The sequence below is a fragment of the Carassius gibelio genome, chromosome A15 (assembly GCF_023724105.1).
Source record: "Carassius gibelio isolate Cgi1373 ecotype wild population from Czech Republic chromosome A15, carGib1.2-hapl.c, whole genome shotgun sequence".
Taxonomy (NCBI): Eukaryota; Metazoa; Chordata; class Actinopteri; order Cypriniformes; family Cyprinidae; genus Carassius; species Carassius gibelio.
This window is the reverse complement of record NC_068385.1, coordinates 8152578-8172577: the sequence shown is the minus strand read 5'-3', so window position 1 is coordinate 8172577 and position 20000 is coordinate 8152578. Positions and strand designations below refer to the sequence as shown.

Here is a 20000-nt window from a genome sequence, read left to right as displayed (position 1 = left end):
CATTAGTGCAGTTTAATGACGCTGTGACCCGCCCACTGCCTCCGGGGCTCCAGCAGGGGAAGTGAATGGACCGCGGGGCAAACGTCTGTATGGTTTCTCCTCGCTCGCCTCCGTCTCTGAGAGAGTTCATGGGTGTTCAGTGTCTGTGTGAATGAAGGCACCAGTGAAACATTCACACGGGATTATTATCCTCAAATAAAACTATTACAAACATTTTTCTGCTGCCTTAACTAACTTAAACTGATCTAGAAGTAAAACTGAAATAAAAATAAATTATAGATGCAAATAAATAATAACTAAATAATAATAATAATAATAAGTATGTAAACAAAAAAAACAAACAAACAAAAACAATATATGAATAATATATTAATATTAATCATATACTAATAAAAAACTGAAAACATAAATATAGTAATGTAAATAGTAATATAAAATAATCAAAATGTCAAAAGCATATAAAATTACTAAAATTACTTTTAAAATTAAAATATTACAATTAAATTAAAACAATATTTTAAATATAATAATATTTAGTAACAGAGTAACATAAGTTCATTAATATTTATATATTAGTAATATAGGAATATTTAAACAAAATAATACAAATTACAAAAACACAGAAAATTATTAATTATTAATTAATTAAAAATATAAATATATTAATAGTAATAAAAATGTTAAATATAAATATAGTAATATGTGTAGTAATACTGAAAGTAATATTTAAAAAAGCTAAGACTTATAAACAGACAAAAGCACATAAAATTACTAAATATACCAATAATAAACTGAAAGTATAAAAATATTTAGTATAAATATATTACTTATAATATTATTATTTAAGAAAAAATATAAACACACAAACATATATATATATATATATATATATATATATATATATATATATATATATATATATATATGTGTATAAAATTTGCAGTAGTATTAATAATAACATAAAAATTATAAAAATGACAAAAGCACGTAATATTGCAAAAAAATAAACAAAAATGTAAAATTAAAATATAATAATAATAAACCAAAAATATAAAAACTCAAAAAATAACACTGCTAAAGTAAAATTTAGCTGAAATACAGATGGCGAATGCACATGCAGACACACACTGTTTTATGTGATTCGTTCTGCTTTTGAAACTTTGTATGAAATATTCCAGAAATGATGGGAAACTCTGGCTGTCGATGCAAGGTCATGGCTTAACGTGTCAGACGAGTGTGTGAAACTGAGCTGTTCATTCATTGTCACACACACACACACACACACACACACACACACACACACACACACACACACACACACACACACACACACTAATTATAATGGCTTGAGCCACTAATAGGCCTGAAACTGTGGATCTGAGTGAGGTCATAGGTCATGACCTCCCACCCCTGACAGCTCGTTCGCCTCTCCCGAGGAAAGGTCACCGAAGAGCACGTCTCCCTGACTGCGAGCCGATTGGCTCCTGGGGAATTCTTTCGAATGAAGGGAGTGGAGGAACATTCCAGCACACGGAGGAGGGATGCGGAGTGATGGATGATGCAAACACAGCGAGAGGAAAAGAAGACAAATTGTTGCGTTCACTACGGATAATCTGACCTCGGCTTCACTAATCGCTGTCTGCGGTTTCACGGCACTGCTGTTGTGTTAACGGAAACACCAAACGTTCAGAGACGTGGTTCTCAGAAAAGCCAAAGGTTATTTTCTGCAGCAGAAATGCACGGCTTGCAGTCTTGCAGTCAATCACACACTGCTTCTTGCAGTTCATGCTAAGATATGTTTTATTTTGTGCTATGTATATGAGAAAGTATGCAACAATCAACAGATCTGTCTAAAGTTAGTTTAGACAGATCTGTTGATTGTTGCATACTTGCCATTTATGTGCCATTTATGATGTACCTTCAGTTGAAAATCACTCATTTGCAATGAAATTGTAGCAAATAAAATTATTTTACTTACAAATATTACAGGTGTATGTTTTTTATACAAATTAATTAATTATTTAATAATTTAAGAATGGATGCATTTATTTCTGTACTCATTATATATTTATTTATGCATTTATTTTTATTTACTGTACATTTTTGTACTTATTTATTTATTTATAAATAACTGTATTTACTTATTTATTTATTTATGCATTTTATTTACTTTTGAATGAACGTATTTATTTATGCATTTTATTTATGTATTTATTCATTTTTACGAATGAATGTATTTATTTGTTTGTGCATTTAATAATTTGATAATGCATACATTTATTCATGCATTAATTTATTAACAAATGCATGAGTGAATTAATGAATTTATGTGTTTATTTAGTTATTAATTAATTATCTATCTATTAAATGATTTTAGTTAGTTATTTAGTTACAGTAGTTAGTTAGTGGTCAGTACATGAAATGAAAAACAAAAAAGTGCTACTCGCATGAAGCGTGAAACAAACTCAACTCGGTCACTCGGAGTTTGGCAGACACAAATATTGTGCAAAATAATAGATTTTTAAATAGACTGATCTATTTTTGTACATTTTTTAGTATTGAATGAAACATATGATAATATTTATAAAGCCAACATTAATTTCAGCTTGTCTGCAAAAAGTGTGTTTTCCCACCGGACGCTGTTATAATTGACTTCTGCAGTGTGTGTTATGCTGAATGTCTTGCGGTACAGTAATTCTGACAGTGTTTCTGCGGCTATGAGCTGTGTGACCTTTGACCTCCAGACGTAATGCATTCAACGTCTGTTTCACTGCTTAGCATCAGGGCTTAGGAAGTGTGTGTGTGTGTGTGTGTGTATGTGTGTGTGTGTGTGTGTGTGTGTGTGTGTGGGGGAGAGACAGTAACTCTGTTCTTAGCTTGTGAGTCGCCTACATAGACAGCATCCTCAACACAAATGCATGTGTTATACATAGGCAACATACAATTTCAAATTTTAATCACATTTTTCAGTTAGATTGAATCTGGTGTTTTAGTATTATATATAGTTTTAATAGTTTGTATACATATTTTTATTTATTTATTTATTTTTATTAATTTGTGTATTCATTTAGGTCATTTTTTTAAACAGTACTATTGGTGTATTAATTTTGGACATTTTCTTTTCTTTTTTTATTACTATTAATATTATTATAAATAGTACTATATTTATATTTTCAGTGTATTGTTAGTATATCTTAATTTTACATTTTTGTAAATGTTTTTGTAATTTTGTTATTTAATTTTGTTATTATTTAATGTTTCTTTTAAAAATATTATTATTGATATTGTTATAAATATTACTATATTTGTTCAGTGTATTGTTAGTGTGTTTTCATTTTAAATTTTTGCTTAATTTTCTGTATTTTCATTTAATTTTCTAATTCTTTAAAAAAGTATTACTGTTTAGGTTTAAATTTTCTTTTATTTTATTATGATTTGTTTTGTTTTCTTTTATTTTTCAGTTAGTAATTTTCATGCTTCAACTTCATCTTTATTTCAATTAGCACCAATGTTTTTAATGGTTTTGGTTAATAATAGTCCTGTATTTGTCACATGGATGTTTCCTTTGTCACTGTTTTCCCTCCACTTGTTTGTTTCCTTGATTAGCAGTTGCTCCACACCTGTTTCAGTTCTTCCTGATTACCTTCCTCGTGCATTTAAACCCCGTGTCTTCCTCAGGTCTAGGTCTGCTATTGTTCTGTTCTCCCTGTGGATTTATTAAAGGTATGTTCTTGATCTACACCTTCATTGTTTTTATAATGAGCAGATGTTTGATAGCTAACAGTGGTTTGTTGTACATAAACATACTCGACACAGATGCTACAGTAGCTAACGTGTGTGTATATATATATGTGTAAATATTATATTATTTATTAATATTTTGAATTAGCCGTTATTATTATTTTTTTTAGGTTCATTTTAACTTTAGTTTGTTTTATTCACCAAAGCAACTGTTCTCAACTTAATTTTTGTATAATTTTTATAATTTTTGGATATTTTAAAATATTTTGTATTGCAAATGTAACTTTTGTTTTGCCTTGTATTCGCTTTGCTTTACTTTCACTTACCAAAAAAGGAAAAAAAAAAAGTTTTAATAAACAATAACAAAACGAGGAGTATGTTTAGGATGGCATATTACTATTCTGGCACTCTTTGCAGTATGCACATTTATTTGTTGTCTCCATATGCATATGATACTTGGATGTCTAACTGCAATCTACACTCAGACTGTCTAATTAATTCACTCCTCTCCCCAGCCTCTAATCGAATCTAAAGATGCCGTCCGTTCACAGACGAGTGGCTCTAATCAAACATGTTTCTCTGGGAAGAATGAGTGCTGTCTGGACGCAGTGGACTCTGCAGCACACATGCTCAGGTTTGCTCCGGTTAATGTTTTCTCCTGAATTGATCTTCTCTGTCTGACCCATTTCCTCTGGATAATCACTGTTGGGAAAGAATCCCAACTTCTCTCTCTCTCTGTCTGTATCGTTCTGCTCTTTCTCCTCTTTTTCCTTCGTCATAGTTTATGGAACTTTGAATTTTGATTTTTTTTTTTCAGGCTTGTTTTTGGAAGTGTTTAACCCTATAAGGCCTCTAAATGATCAAAACCTGTTTCAGACCATGTCTTCTGTCTCTGATTGATAGTTTAGAGTGTTATCATCCAGTCAAAGCTCGTTTAGTCTAATTGTGCAAGCGTCCAGCTTCAGCTGTCCAATCTTGTCTGATTGTGATCAAGTAAAGGTCAGAATAAGGTCAGTAATATCTCCAGATGAACTCTTCCTGGACTGAAGCAGCTCAGCTTTACTTGATTCTCCATCAATCATGTTTTAGACTCTCAAATCTGATACTCAGGATCTTTTGAGGAGCGTTTGTTTCCAGAAGCTTTACTTTCACTGTTCCTCAGCGGAGGAATGATCTTCACAAGCCTCCAGAACATCTCACATCTTCTGAGGAGAGTTTATTTCTTCAGCTCTCAATCACTGTTATATGTGCAGATCATTTACATCTCATTACTGGAGATATAGAGCTGTGACTGATCTTTAGATGAGTTAATGTCAGTATCTGCTCTACTGTTAGAAAGATCTGATTGATTTACATCACCAGCAGCAGAATTTCATCATATAAAGATCAGCATCCGCACCAAATTCATGTGGGTTTTTTTTTTCATTCACAAGATACAAAAGTAACGTTTGTATGTTTTGAAAATTATAAAGTGGATTGTTCACTTAACATTTGCATAAAGTTTAAAAATAAAATCGGGGTTTAGAGAATTATTATTATTTTTTGTTTTATTTATTTTTTTACAACATGATGGGAAAATTAGCAAATGTTTCTTAGAAAATATTTTTCAAATATTCTCATTTTCAATACATATGTTTTGCCTTGCAAAAAGTAAAAAAAAAAAAATCAGCTCCAAATGTAGCGGTCTATTTTCAGTCCCTAAATTTGGCCATTATTGTGTAACCGGACTACCCCAAACCTCGTCCCTTGTCAAAACATGTGTGACTTTTGACCCTGGTGTATGTTTTGATCGTGGTCATTCCTGACAGTTTCATCACTCTGCTCTGTTTAAATCTTTCTCACACACACACACACACACACACACTGTGTCTCCATCTTTCTGTGAGTCATGAGCTGATGGTTTGTTGCTGTGAGGATAACTGATAAAACACACAGACTCCTGCGTGTGTTGAAGGATTGACTGTGGCACTACAGGTCACGCTTCGTATACATCACCACACACACACACACACACACACACGTGCGTGCTCAAATCTTGTTTCTTTAAACATTAATAGTGAAAAATGAAATTGAAAATAAAGCGAGCACATTTACACCCTGTATTCAATATTTACACATGCACACTTGCTTATGATGTAGTAAAAATAAAATAAAATCTGTGCAGTCATCAAGTTACACAAATTATCTGGCCATATATGCCCAGATACACTCAGTTTCTGAATCCTATACTAAATTAGGGTTGATCAGTGTCATTTGCTATCAGTAAATACTAATATAATATTTTTTTAATTTATTTGTGCTTTTGTAATTTTAGTGCCATTTAATCTTGCATTATTTCCGTTAGTTTTGAGTTTGTTAGTTTAGTTTTTAGTACATTTTTAAGATAAGAAAAGATAAGATGTTAACTCATAATTTAAAAGATTTTTTCTGTTGTTATAATCAGAGGCGGATCTAGAAAAATATTGATGGGGTGGTGAGAAGGGGGCAGGAATTTGTGAGGGGTGACAACATATGGCAGACGTATATCTACTGAATTTAGTCACAGTTATCACAGTTTGATGATAAATATATGTGCACACTAAAAAAGGACACAGGCTATCATTTACAAACTTAATCTCATGCAATCAATGTCTTGCATTTGAAACAGTTCATATAAGGAATAAGTGACCATACCCCATAAGCACCACACACTCACTAATGCATACAGTATGTATCGACATGTCATTAAGAGCATTATAAAAGATTCAGTGTTATCAATATGTCAATTTATTATAAGAAACACAAGATTTTAACAGCCATTTCCAGCTGGGGAGACTCACCTGATTTTCTACAGTTTAGTGTTAATCATCATCTAACTCAACCAGTCAAGAGCTACATTTAGCCTTAGATGTTATATGAATATGGTCCTGAAGCATAGCTTTTATTAGCTGACAATAATAATAAATAAACATTATAGGCACAAATACAAATGTACTTTTAGAAATTGTTTTTGAAAAATATGGTGTTATTGTTTTGGCAAGCTTAAATTAAAACATCTATGAAAACTTGTGTGATATTCCTTTAAAATAATGTTTTAGTAGATCTTTTTTTAAGTATATTTTACTAAGCAATTTCTTACATAATTTCTTTGAGTTAGACCAAACTTTTATTTTGATGAGTTGTAACCAGAGTTTCTGTGTTTTTTTTTTTATTTTTTTGTTTTTTTTATAAATAAACTATTTTTGGCTAATAGGAAGTATATCATATCAAGTATGCTAATACTTTAAGTATAGCATATCTACTGTGCAGTAGTACTATATTTATTTTTGAATTTCTTCAAGTTATACCGAAATTTTATTTTGACAGGTTGTCGTAAAGCCTAATGTTTTCGACTCGTACATTACACGTCACGCACTGATGTCACGTGTCGTTACGGGATCTTCAAGGGTTGTGTGTGAAAGCACGCACATATCCTGGGTCATCACTGGCAGTGTGAAAGTGCAAAATCTAGTGACCCGGGAACAATTGGCAGAACACTTTACCCGTGTATTTGCCGGAATGGCAGTGTGAAAGAGGCTTAAGTGTAACAGCAGCAATCTCATGGCATTTGTAATAACATAAGTAGTTTATTTTGTATTTGCCTACATTATGTATTGTAACAGTGTTATTATTAACCAGTCATTATTGCCTCATTGGTTTTTTTATATAGCTAATGCATTTTAAGTCATTTTAAAGGCTATTGATGGCTTGGGTCTGTTTTTATAGCAACAACAACAACAAAATATTACAGTAGCCTATATTAATACTTTGTAAATTATTAGAGTTTGGGGATCGCAAATAATTTGAATCAGTTTGGGAGTTCGGAGTGAGATCGCGAATCATTTGAGTCAGTTATGGGGTTCGCGAATCACTTGAGTCAGTTCGAGAGTTAGGAGCGGCTTCGCAGATCATTTGAATCAGTTCGGGAGTTCAAAGTGGATTCGCGAATCATTTGAGTCAGTTTGGGAGTTCGGAGCGACATCGCGAATCATTTGAGTCAGTTATGGGGTTCGCGAATCATTTGAGTCAGTTATGGGGTTCGCGAATCACTTGAATCAGTTCGAGAGTTAGGAGCGGCTTCGCAGATCATTTGAATCAGTTCGGGAGTTCGGAGCGGGATCACGAATCACGAAAGATTCGCACTCTTAAATTTTCAAATTGGCCATAACCTTTAATTCTTTGCTGCCAACTGGGGTGCCACCCTATGCCACCCCGGTAGATCCGCCCCTGGTTATAATATTTAGTGACAGAAATAAGCTTTGGATTCCTTTTCTTTAAGTCTTCTGTGTTTTATCATCCTGCAGCTGGAAGTCATAAATCAGATTTTAATGAACCGAGTGTAATGTCTGGTGTTTGACTGGACTCTGTCCATGTTTCAGCATGTTCTCACTTCTGTTTTGATACACACACACACACACACACACACACACACACTGAGTGAGAGAGAGAGAGACGCACAAAAAAGGTCAGAAATGCTTGACATTATGTTGAGGATGTCAGTCATCCTTCGCTCTCTCTCTCTCTCACACAGTCCAGCGGGAGCGCTGTGGAATCTGTCCCATAATGCACCATGGGAAACTCAGAACTGAGATCTCTTCATTCTGCCACTGGAGAGAGGCTCTTATTCCGTGTGTGTGTGTGTGTGTGTGTGTGTGTGTGTGTGTTATATGCTAAATGTCCTTTTTGGACAGAAATGACAGAAAAGAGTTGAGCTTCATCCAAAAAAGCAACATTACGATCCCTCGATAACAATCAAGATCCCTCGATTTAGCCAAAGTATAAGCTAGTATATATATGTATGTATGTGTGTATATATATGTATATATGTGTGTCTGTATTACAAAATATATGAATATACAGTATATTCAGATCAAAATGTGTGTATTTTATGCTCATTATTGCAATATCTTAGATAATTTTATCTTATGATAAAATCAAACTTGGACTCAAATGTAAATCCCTTCGAGGTAAGTCAGTTGATTTGGCGGCTTCTCAAGCACAGCTCATATTAACTTGAACTGGGACAGATGGAAATCTCCAAACCTGTTTGTCTTGATTAAGTTTCAGTATCACATTTTAAATCAGCAATGAAATCTATAGAATATAATGCCTTTATTATTCATGTCCCTCTTTAATTTACAGTCTGTCTAGGAGTTCCTGTTTTTGTTCTGTTTACTGTGAGCGTGTGTGTGTGTGTGTGTGCAATATGAACAAGTGAAAAGAGGAAGCATTTTCAGTGTGCAACTGCAGATGACTGTTTTATGAATCTAGTGGATACAAGGATACATACACGCATATGAATCATTCAAATCCTAATGAATCACAGTCTCTGACCTTTGACCTATAACTTTCTCTCCACCCTTTTCCTCCCTTGCTCCACTTCCTGTGACAGAAATAACCATTTCCTGTTTGGCCTTGGCTGCTCAGGCTTCACTCGGCTCATGTGGAGGTTAGGGAGAACGGTCCAAAGTAATCAAAATGAGATGAATAAAGAAATGGATCAAAAGTTAAATGTAACAACTTATTTGTTTGTCGATAATCTGTTATTATAGTAAAAACGCTCTTATTTTGGCTGTTTATCATAAATGAAGTGTATTATCAAAAGTGGCAATTCAAAGATATTTATTTTCATTCTAAAAGAAAATAATCTAAATGCAATACTAGTTTTGTAATTTAAAATATTAATATTTGCTGAAAAACTAAAGGAAAATTAGAGAATTTGCCTTGGCAAATGAAATATTTAGTTGGAGCAGTAAAATTATTAACTGCAAAGAAATAAAAAATGTAAATGAACAAACTAATACTGAAATAAAATAATTCAGTTAAAAAATATATTTGCAAAACTGTAAATAGAAAGAATAAATAAATAACCTGAAAATGTAAAAATAAAAGTTAATATATTTAAGGTATTATATATATATATATATATATATATATATATTATTATTATTATTATTATTATTATTTTTTTTTTTTCTCATGCAGTTTTGCTAAATACATTTAGCTTAGCTTAATTATTGCTTCATTTAATTATTTATGGCTTTTATTAGATTTAGACTACTTTAGTTCCCATCTAAAAAAAAAAAAATCCACATTTGGGCTTACATCAATTCTGCTTACTTGACAAGAAAATTAAAATTCATTTTAATTCTTTTTAATCTGGATCGAGGCTGTTTCCCAATTATCATTCGAACACACAAAAATGTCTGATCCATCTTTTTGCACAGCACAAGGGCTTGTGGGTAATGTCACCCGAGCACATTTTCAACATACTGCATCTTGGCTGGACTTCTCTGGCATGTTCTTCGGGATGCATTTGGGATGCAATGCTTTAGACTCGGAAGTGATGACAATTCAGCTCATTCAGCTGAGAGCTCCTGCTAAACAAAGAGAGAGAAATCAAATACTGCTCTAATCTGTCTAATCTACACCGTCTCTCTTTCACACACACACACACACAGTCCAGTGTTGACCTGAATGAATGGATCACACACACACACACACACACACACAGATGAGGATGTCGGGACAATGGCCTGGTCTCAGGGGCTTCTGTATTGTCTGAGTTCATGTGGAAGCTGACCCTTCGTTCCCTTCCCACACCCCACCTGAGAGAAACCTGCATCAGTATCTCTCGTACTGACATAGCTACAGTAAGCAATAATGCTTATTGTAAATGTTAACCAACCTTGTCATATAGTCTGTGTATGTGTGTGAAATTAAAAACCCATTTGGATATATATATGGATGTATAGCAAATAATAAGTAATATATAATATATTTTAATATAAAATGTTTATGAATTTATGTGTATAATAATTCACACACACACACACACACACATTATATATATATATATATATATATATATATATATATATATATATATATATATAAAATTGTACAAAATATATATATTTTAATAATAATAAAAAACTATCTGTATCAGTCCATCTCTCTCTCTCTCTCTCTCTCTCTTGCTGTAGGGTCAGTCTGAGGTCAGTGTGCTGCTCACCTGTCAGCAGGTGGGACACAATGACACACACACACACACACACACACTCTGATGAACTTTTGCTCATGAGGTACGTTTGTGCTGTCAGGAATGAAATCTATCACCAAAACAGTACAAACCCACTGAACACAGTCTTTCTCTATCTCCCTCCTGTCCATCTGTGTGTTTTATTTTCCCAAAGTGCATTGCTGGAATGTGTGTGAGAGTGAACAGGAGATGAGGTCACAGGAAGTCAAGCCCTGGCTGCAATTTTGTGGAAAAAGGACACTTCCTGTCCGCTTCCCGAGTCCGTTATGTGGTAGGTCATTCTTATATTGAACAAGAAAAAAATAACAAGCGATCGAAGCATGTGTTTCTGGTTTACACTTGTGTATATACAGTATATATGTGTATATATATATATCACAACTTTTGAGTGCAATAAAAATTTTTTTTTATTTTTTTTTATTTTAGTATGTTTAAACATAATGTTTATTATGTTGTATTATCCAGGTGAAGACATTTTCCAGGTATTTTTTGATTAATTGATTTGATCAAACACAAAAAACTATTTCCGACACACTAAACAGGGAGAAAAGAATATTGGATAATCTGCAGTAACGTTCACTTCTTTTTACACACACACACACACACACACACACACACACACACTTGCTGTCTGTGAGAAGCTCTCTGCAGGGAGAAATCCGACCCGCCATAAAAGCTTGGGAAAAATCCCTACAGCTACTAAATGGTTGGTTAACATGACTTAGATGCCTGGATCAGTGTGTGTGTGTGTGTGTGTGTGTGTGTGTGTGTGTGTGTGTGTGTGTGTGTGTCGTCTCTGACTCTGTCTCTCTGTAATGTATGATGACAGTGTGTGTCAGTGGAGTATTATTGTGGCTCCGAGTACGTGAGATGTCATCAGACCGTGTGTGTGTGTGTGTGTGTGTGTGTGTGTGTGTGTGTGTGTGTGTGTGTGTGTGTGTGAGATTTGTGTTCACTCTGTCTTCTGATATCACAAAACAGACATCTGTAACTCTGCTGGCATCTGAACCATCATCAAATATAAAATCACACACACATTAATGTCTTCAGTAGAGTCAGGATGATAGAAATAGCTCGTTTGTGCATTATTAGCACACTAACCACACAAAAGCTGACTAAAAAAATGTATAGCTAGGAATAGAAAGACTAATTAAAATTTGGTGAAGATATCCTCCCCCTCAGGCCATCTGAGTTTGTTTCTTCATCAGGTTTGGAGAAATGTAGCATTGCATCAGTGTCTCATCAATGGATGCTCTGCAGTGAATGGGTGCCGTCAGAATTAGAGCTGATAAAAACATCACAATAATCCACAGCACTCCAGTCCATCAGTTCACATCTGGAGAAGACCAAAGATGAAACAAATCCAACATTAAGGTGTTTTGAACTAAAATACGAGTCATAACAACACTTCCATTCACTGCAGAGCATCCATTGATGAGACACTGATGCAATGCTACATTTCTCCAAACCTGATGTACTAAGAATGATCTCCAGTGATGGGGTCAGTCTGTGGGTGAGGATGAAACCTTCTGTGTGTTCGACATGAGATAGCACTGCCGATTGATCAATACTGTCTCCTGTCTGATTTCAAGGACATCTATCCATACAATATTTGATTTCTATATAGAAGTTTTGTACTATGAAGATGCTCATGAGGCTCATGTGTTGTTTTCTGCTTTCATGTTTTTCTCTTGGCGGTCTGTTTGTGCCTCAACCTGTCATTCTGGATTTATTCTCTGTGTGTGTGTGTGTGTCATGACCTTTCATTGTTTTCCTGTCATTCTTTCACTGGGTAGTGAGAGCTCAAGAGGTCAGAGGTCAGAAAATGTCAAAGTGTGTGTGTGTGTGTGTGTGTGAGGAGCTGCGCTGTTCTCAGATACTCTTCTGTCCTTTCACGAAGAATTACGAGAGAGTCTGGGTTACAGAAACCGCCAAGATATTTCAATAAGTGCATTTTCTGTAGAAAATATGAGAGTGCAAAACTCAACGCCTTGTAGGTGATTCTCACAATGTTAGTGTGTTGTTATGGTGCCATTAGTTCCTAGGGCATTTCTGTTCAGTTGCTAGGGTGTTGTATTGGTTGCTAGGTGTTTAATTGCTGTCTGGCATGACAAGAGTCCTACAAAAACAAGTCTCTGTCATATTCTGGTCTGTGTGTATGAATGTGCATCATTTTTCATAATTGACAACCTTTACAACACTGACATTTGAACTGAATCAGCATTGACACTTATTGAACTGAACTGAATCAACATTGACAGTTATTGAACTGAACTGAATCAACATTGACAGTTATTGAACTGAACTGAATCAACATTGACAGTTATTGAACTGAACTGAATCAACATTGACAGTTATTGAACTGAACTGAATCAGCATTGACAGTTTTTGAACTGAACTGAATCAACATTGACAGTTATTGAACTGAACTGAATCAACATTGACAGTTATTGAACTGAACTGAATCAACATTGACAGTTATTGAACTGAACTGAATCAACATTGACAGTTATTGAACTGAACTGAATCAGCATTGACAGTTATTGAACTGAACTGAATCAGCATTGACAGTTTTTGAACTGAACTGAATCAACATTGACAGTTATTGAACTGAACTGAATCAACAGAGAAACTTATTGAACTGAACTCAATCAACATTGACACTTATTGAACTGAACTGAATCAACAGTGAAACTTATCGAACTGAACTGAATCAACATTGACAGTTATTGAACTGAACTGAATCAACAGTGAAACTTATTGAACTGAACTCAATCAACATTGACACTTATTGAACTGAACTGAATCAACATTGACACTTATTGAACTGAACTGAATCAACAGTGAAACTTATCGAACTGAACTGAATCAACAGTGAAACTTATTGAACTGAACTGAATCAACAGTGAAACTTATTGAACTGAACTGAATCAACATTGACACTTGTTGAACTGAACTGAATCAGCATTGACCGTTATTGAACTGATCTGAATCAACATTGACAGTTATTGAACTGAACTGAATTAAACATTGACTCTAATTGAACTGAACTGAATCAACATTGACACTTGTTGAACTGAACTGAATCAGCATTGACCGTTATTAAACTGAACTGAATCAACATTGACAGTTATTGAACTGAACTGAATTAAACATTGACTCTAATTGAACTGAACTGAATCAGCATTGACAGTTATTGAACTGAACTGAATCAACATTGACAGTTATCGAACTGAACTGAATTAAACATTGACTCTAATTGAACTGAACTGAATCAACAATGGACCAAATTGAGCTGAATCCTTTGTTTTATAATTCAAGATCTTTGCATCACTTACACTTGAATTTAATTAATTGAATCAACATTGACATCAAGAAAACTGAACTGAACCAACTTTGAGCTGAACTTAGCTGAACAACACACACACACACACACACTTTATAGCACTTTACAGCAGGGCCGTGCACAGACCTTTTGAGGGGCATGTGCTGAAACTGAAAAAGGGCACCCCCCCCCCACCACCCTTTTATATCAAGATTATTTAGTAAGCCTGCATAAAAGGAAGAAATGGTCACATCTTCATGACAAATTCAATAACACAAAATAATAGTCTCAAAAGCTTTAGATTTATTCACGATTAATAACAACCATAATAATAATATTAGATAATTAGATAATATAGATGGTTTTAAGGGCTTCTTTAAACCTAATACAACAGCAACCTTCTGTGAGCCATGTATCTGGCAAAAATTTTATACTGTGGTGGACCAGGGATGTTGGTCTCTTGAAGGTCTCTTGTTCACTACACTTTCCCTAAAATAATCCAGCAATGAAAAAATAAATAAAAACAGTGTGAAAAGTACAGTTGCAGTGAAAAGCATTTCTGAAGGATCATGTGACACTGAAGAGTACTGAACTGGAGTAATGATGCTGAAAATTCAGCTTTGATCACAAAAATAAATTACATTTTAAAATATTCAAATAGAAAACAGTTATTTAAAATTGTAAAAATATTACACAATATTACTGATTTTGCTGTATTTTGGATCAAATAAATGAACCCTTGGAATGAATCATGAATTACATTCTGCATGATAAAATATAAAGATTTCAGTGATCTTCTGTAATTTTTCTTTTAGTTACTACTACATTACTGTAGTAAAACCATGTTTTACAACATTTTATACAGAGAGTATACAGAGAGTACCATAACATGATTAGCCTAAATGTTAATAAATTAAGTGTATCAGCAATCATAAATCAAAGAAGAAATTTCTTAGAAATATGTTATCTACAGTGGTGGACGAAGTACAGAAATCAAGTAGGCTACTTGAGTAAAAGTACAGATACGTATAATAAAATATTACTCCAGTAAAAGTAAAAGTACTCCTTTTTCAATTTTACTCAAGTGAAAGTACAAAAGTACTAATTTTTTTATGTACTTAAGTAAAAAAGTACTGAAAGATAGATGTTTGCAATTTTATATAGGCTAATTTAATTTTATATTAGCACTTTTTTTTTATAGTCCTACTGCTCAAAATACCTGGGATTTTTTCCAAAATAACCACTATATGGAGTCAAGATATATTTTTGTTGTTGATATGGACTACGCCACATACATATAGGTGGTTGAATAAAAATATTTGGACATTATTTATAAAAATTACCTCAAGTTAGCACCAGCAAGCTTGTTAACTAGACAGTTAGCAACAGCTAACAATATTTGCTTATTTTCAGTACGGTTATGAATAACGTCCTTAATAACAATGGATGAAAAAGTTAGAGCTTTACTGATGATTAACGTTAAGTCTAGAGTGTGTCCACCTTTGTGTGTGGGTCCATGTACATGCTGAATCGACAGGTAAAAAAAGCCTCAAGTCCAAATATTCATTTATCACCAATTAACCGTTTGACAAACTTGCTTCGATGTCCAGATCTGAATAAAAAAAAATCTCAAACATGTCCGATATCCCGATCAGAATCAACCGAGTCGCGAACATGCTCCGAAGTGGCGACCTGAATCAACCGAGTCGCGAACAGTCTCCGTAGTCCCGATCTGAATCAACCGAGTCGCGAACATGCTCCGAAGTCCCGATCTGAATCAACCGAGTCGCGAACAGGCTCCGAAGTGCCGATCTGAATCAACCGAGTCGCGAACAGACTCCGAAGTGCCGATCTGAATCAACCGAGTCGCGAACAGGCTCCGAAGTGCCGATCTGAATCAACCGAGTCGCGAACAGGCTCCGAAGTGCCGATCTGAATCAACCGAGTCGCGAACAGGCTCCGAAGTGCCGATCTGAATCAACCGAGTCGCGAACAGGCTCCGAAGTGCCGATCTGAATCAACCGAGTCGCGAACAGGCTCCGAAGTCCCGATCTGAATCAACCGAGTCGCGAACAGGCTCCGAAGTCCCGATCTGAATCAACCGAGTCGCGAACAGGCTCCGAAGTCCCGATCTGAATCAACCGAGTCGCGAACAGGCTCCGAAGTCCCGATCTGAATCAAACCGAGTCGCGAACAGGCTCCGAAGTCCCGATCTGAATCAACCGAGTCGCGAACAGGCTCCGAAGTCCCGATCTGAATCAACCGAGCCGCGAACAGGCTCCGAAGTGCCGATCTGAATCAACCGAGCCGCGAACAGGCTCCGAAATGCCGATCTGAATCAACCGAGCCGCGAACAGGCTCCGAAGTGCCGATCTGAATCAACCGAGCCGCGAACAGGCTCCGAATTGCCGATCTGAAAACTTCGACCAAAGAATGTAAGAAATAACTCCATTTCCAAACTGTTAATATTACGGTTGCGGGGAATTTGGAAAGCATGAGTTATTTTATTTAATCTGTGTTAGTTTAAGGTTATTTTATTTTATTTTTTAACCTAATACACGGAGACGCAGATAGATGTGTCTGCTTTGCACTGGATCATTTCAGTGGGCTTAAATAGTTCTCTATCTACAGCGGATTTAGTTCCCAAACAACTGACAATTTTGACCTAAATATGATTTTCAGTTACAATAATTAATCCTACATTTCGACATTAATAACTTTTAGCAACATCAGACGCACGCACGCTCACAAGATCTGCCTGTTCTTACTTCTGTAGACTCGCACTAAACGGTTCATTTGAATCAGTGAGTGGTCGACTCCAGAACAGCTGCAATCGGATCATTCTAATTCGTAAAAGAATCGTTTAGTGCGATTCGCGATCTGAGTAAAGTTTATTTTGAAAAGACTCAGTTCGTTCATGATGAATCAGACACCGCTTCTGCGTGTCGGAGCACGTGATATATTATAGGGAGTAACGATATGTTTTATGAAATGTAGTGAAGTTAAAAGTACGATCTTATGCTTTGGAATGTAGTGAAGTAAAAGTAAAAGTTACTCAAAATAAAACTACTCCAGTAAAGTTCAGATACTTGAAAAATGTACTTAAGTACAGTAACGAAGTAAAGCTACTCACTGTCCACCACTGGTTATCTAGGTGACGATCACTCGTCGCTTTGTGTAAGTACGAGTACGAAATAGCGCGGGGGCGCACCTGTTATGATTTTCCGATGGTAAAAACAAATTATATGTTGTTGTATTACTTATCAATATATCGTTTTTGACCAGCGAATGTGTGCAAATGTGATTTTTTTTCTGTCCGTCATTAAAACGGCGACGGCGCCTGCCGCAGTGAGTCAGTCAGACATCAAATAAATAAAATATGAGCCTTTATAGACAGTGTTTAGTAGTACTTATTCAAACAACAAGATATTTATTTACCCTTCGCAAAACTTTGTTCAGCTCAGCTGGTGTCTACTGTGCGGCTGCTGTGGAACTTCAGTTGATTCAATGAATATAGAGGGGGCGGAGTTATCAGCTTATTGACCGCTTGATGATCGAATAAGATTTACACAAGCTCGTTTTAAGAACTTTAATTTGGTAAAACAGACAGACAGGCGTAAAGGGTGACCAATAGCATTGATAAAAAAAAAAAAAAAAAAAAAAAAAGCACTTCGGAGTGAAAGGGCAAAAAGGGCATGTGCTCTGCACAGGTTGAGCCCTACCTGTGCACGTGCCTGCTTTACAGATTTACACGTCATTAATTGATATTGATATTTTTATGCTTATTAATTTGAAGCTGCTTTTCAACAATCTGTGTCTCATAAAGCACTATTAAAATAAATGACTTGTCTCAGGCTTGTTTAGACACTTTTAGACACCGTCTGATATGATAAAAGTGTGATCTGATAAAAGTGTGTTTTGTTTGCTCTTCACTGTGTTAGTTCACACACTGTTTTCCACAACAATCCTTTCTTTTTCTCCAAAGAAGTTTCCGTCAGCAGTGTAAAGAAATGAAAAGTGTGCTGGTTGCTGTGGCAGCTAATCTCTCTCCATCATCGTGGAAACACACAACGGGATACAGGACAGCTGGAGCTGTGTGTGTGTGTGTGTGTGTGTGTGTGTGTGTGTGTGTGTGTGTGTGTGTGTGTGAGAGAGAGAGAGAGAGAGAGAGAGAGCTTGTCTCTATTTGTAAAGCATAATATCTGAGGGTCTCCTGGTGTGTTTTGGAAAAGAGTCGTGCAGAGTGCAATCTGTGTTTCGGAGATGTTGAGGTGTGTGTAAAACACATTTAATCTCCTGAACTACCACCTCATCATTTAACATGATACTAACACACATCAAAGCACTGCTGCGGGCCACACACACTCTCGACCTTGCGTGTGTGTGTGCGATTATGCAATTACATTGATGTCATCACCTTCATTCTTTCTTTCATGTCTTCTCTCTCTCTCTCTCTCTCTCTCTCTCTCTCTTTCTGTTTGTCTGTAGGAGGGTAACAGTAGCTGTGGCATCTGCTTCAGTCCGATCTGTTTGAGGTGGAATGACTCTTTTGAGACACATTTCATCACTTTACACTGGTTTTCTTAAACGTGCAGTGCATGTAATGATGTAATGAAATACTGTCCACACAAATGGAGATGTTTAGCAGAATGTTCATGATGCTTTTTTCCAAATAATGGAAGACGGTCTTTAAAAATGACAAAAACACCATTAAAATAAAAATATTGTTAAAATTATGAAGAATAAAGCAAAGCTAAAGTCACTTTTCTCATCTGGCTCAGATCTCAAATCTCATTAGTGGATAAACATTTTCAAACATGGATGAATTACTCCATATTTGATGTTTTTGATGCAAAATGGCATTAGATTTTTTTTTTTTCTGTCTTTTGCCTTCTGAACACTTCAAATACCGCACACAAATCGTATGGACCATTGATTATTGTAGTTAACCAAGATAAATTAGTCAAAATAAAATAGTTAAAATGTTTCTAAAATAAAATAGACTTGAAGTGAGAACCACTGATCAATACATTCATATTCGAATTAGAGTAGGTTTTTTGATCTTACAGAATATTTTTCTATTTCAAATAAATGCTTTTCTTTTTAAATCTCTGTTCATCAAAGTATCCTACAAAATAAAATGTATCACAGTTTCCCAAAAAATACTGTATGTAGCAGCACAACTGTTTTCAACACTGACAATAATCAGAAATATTTATTGAGCAGTAAATCAGTATATTAGAATAATTTCTGAAGATCATGTGACAGACTGGAGGAATTATGTTGAAAATACAGCGGAGCATCACAGAAATAAATTACACTTTAACAGATATTCACATAGAAAACATTTATTTTAAGTTTTAATAATATTTCACATTATTACTGATTTTACTGCATTTTTATTCAAATAAATGCAGCCTTGGTGAGCAGAAGAAACTTCTTTACACTAATAAATAAAACGTCTTGGAAACACTTTTAAACTAGTCACATGTTAAACTATAGTGGATCAAAAGGAAATTAAGCTCCAGTCGTATTTCAGCTCCAGGATCTTTCCCCTGATTCTCTCTTACACAGAAGTGACTCTGCTAACGGATGGTTCACGTTATTTCATAAAGCGAATTATGAAACTACAATTTTCCTAAAGTTACTGTTCCACTTCATGCGAGCAGCTGCCAGCATTCATCCCCTTCCTTCATCACAGCGTTTTAGAGTCTCACACGGGACGGGTTTGAGCCCAAAAGAGCCCCAGGGTTCAAGCTACACACCAGTGGATGATGACATCATGTGAGGGCACACACACCTCAGGCTATATGTGTGTGTGTGTGTGTGTGTGTGTGTGTGTGTGTGTTTGTGTGTGTGTTTTCCGGCCTTCTT

At 35.1% G+C, this 20000-nt stretch overlaps 1 long non-coding RNA gene across 4 annotated transcripts; it reads left to right on the top strand.

Annotated features, from left to right (window-relative positions):
* Positions 1 to 3575: 3575 nt before the first annotated feature.
* Positions 3576 to 18233, top strand: LOC128028636 (uncharacterized). 4 transcript variants are annotated; one of them, XR_008187190.1, is made up of 6 exons: positions 3576 to 3723; positions 4257 to 4375; positions 10221 to 10412; positions 10746 to 10844; positions 10956 to 11072; positions 18112 to 18233. It is a non-coding gene; the product is annotated as an uncharacterized LOC128028636 (long non-coding RNA). The 4 variants fall into 4 exon arrangements; XR_008187188.1 differs by lacking the exon at positions 10221 to 10412; XR_008187189.1 differs by lacking the exons at positions 10221 to 10412; positions 18112 to 18233 and adding an exon at positions 11267 to 11578.
* Positions 18234 to 20000: the final 1767 nt, after the last annotated feature.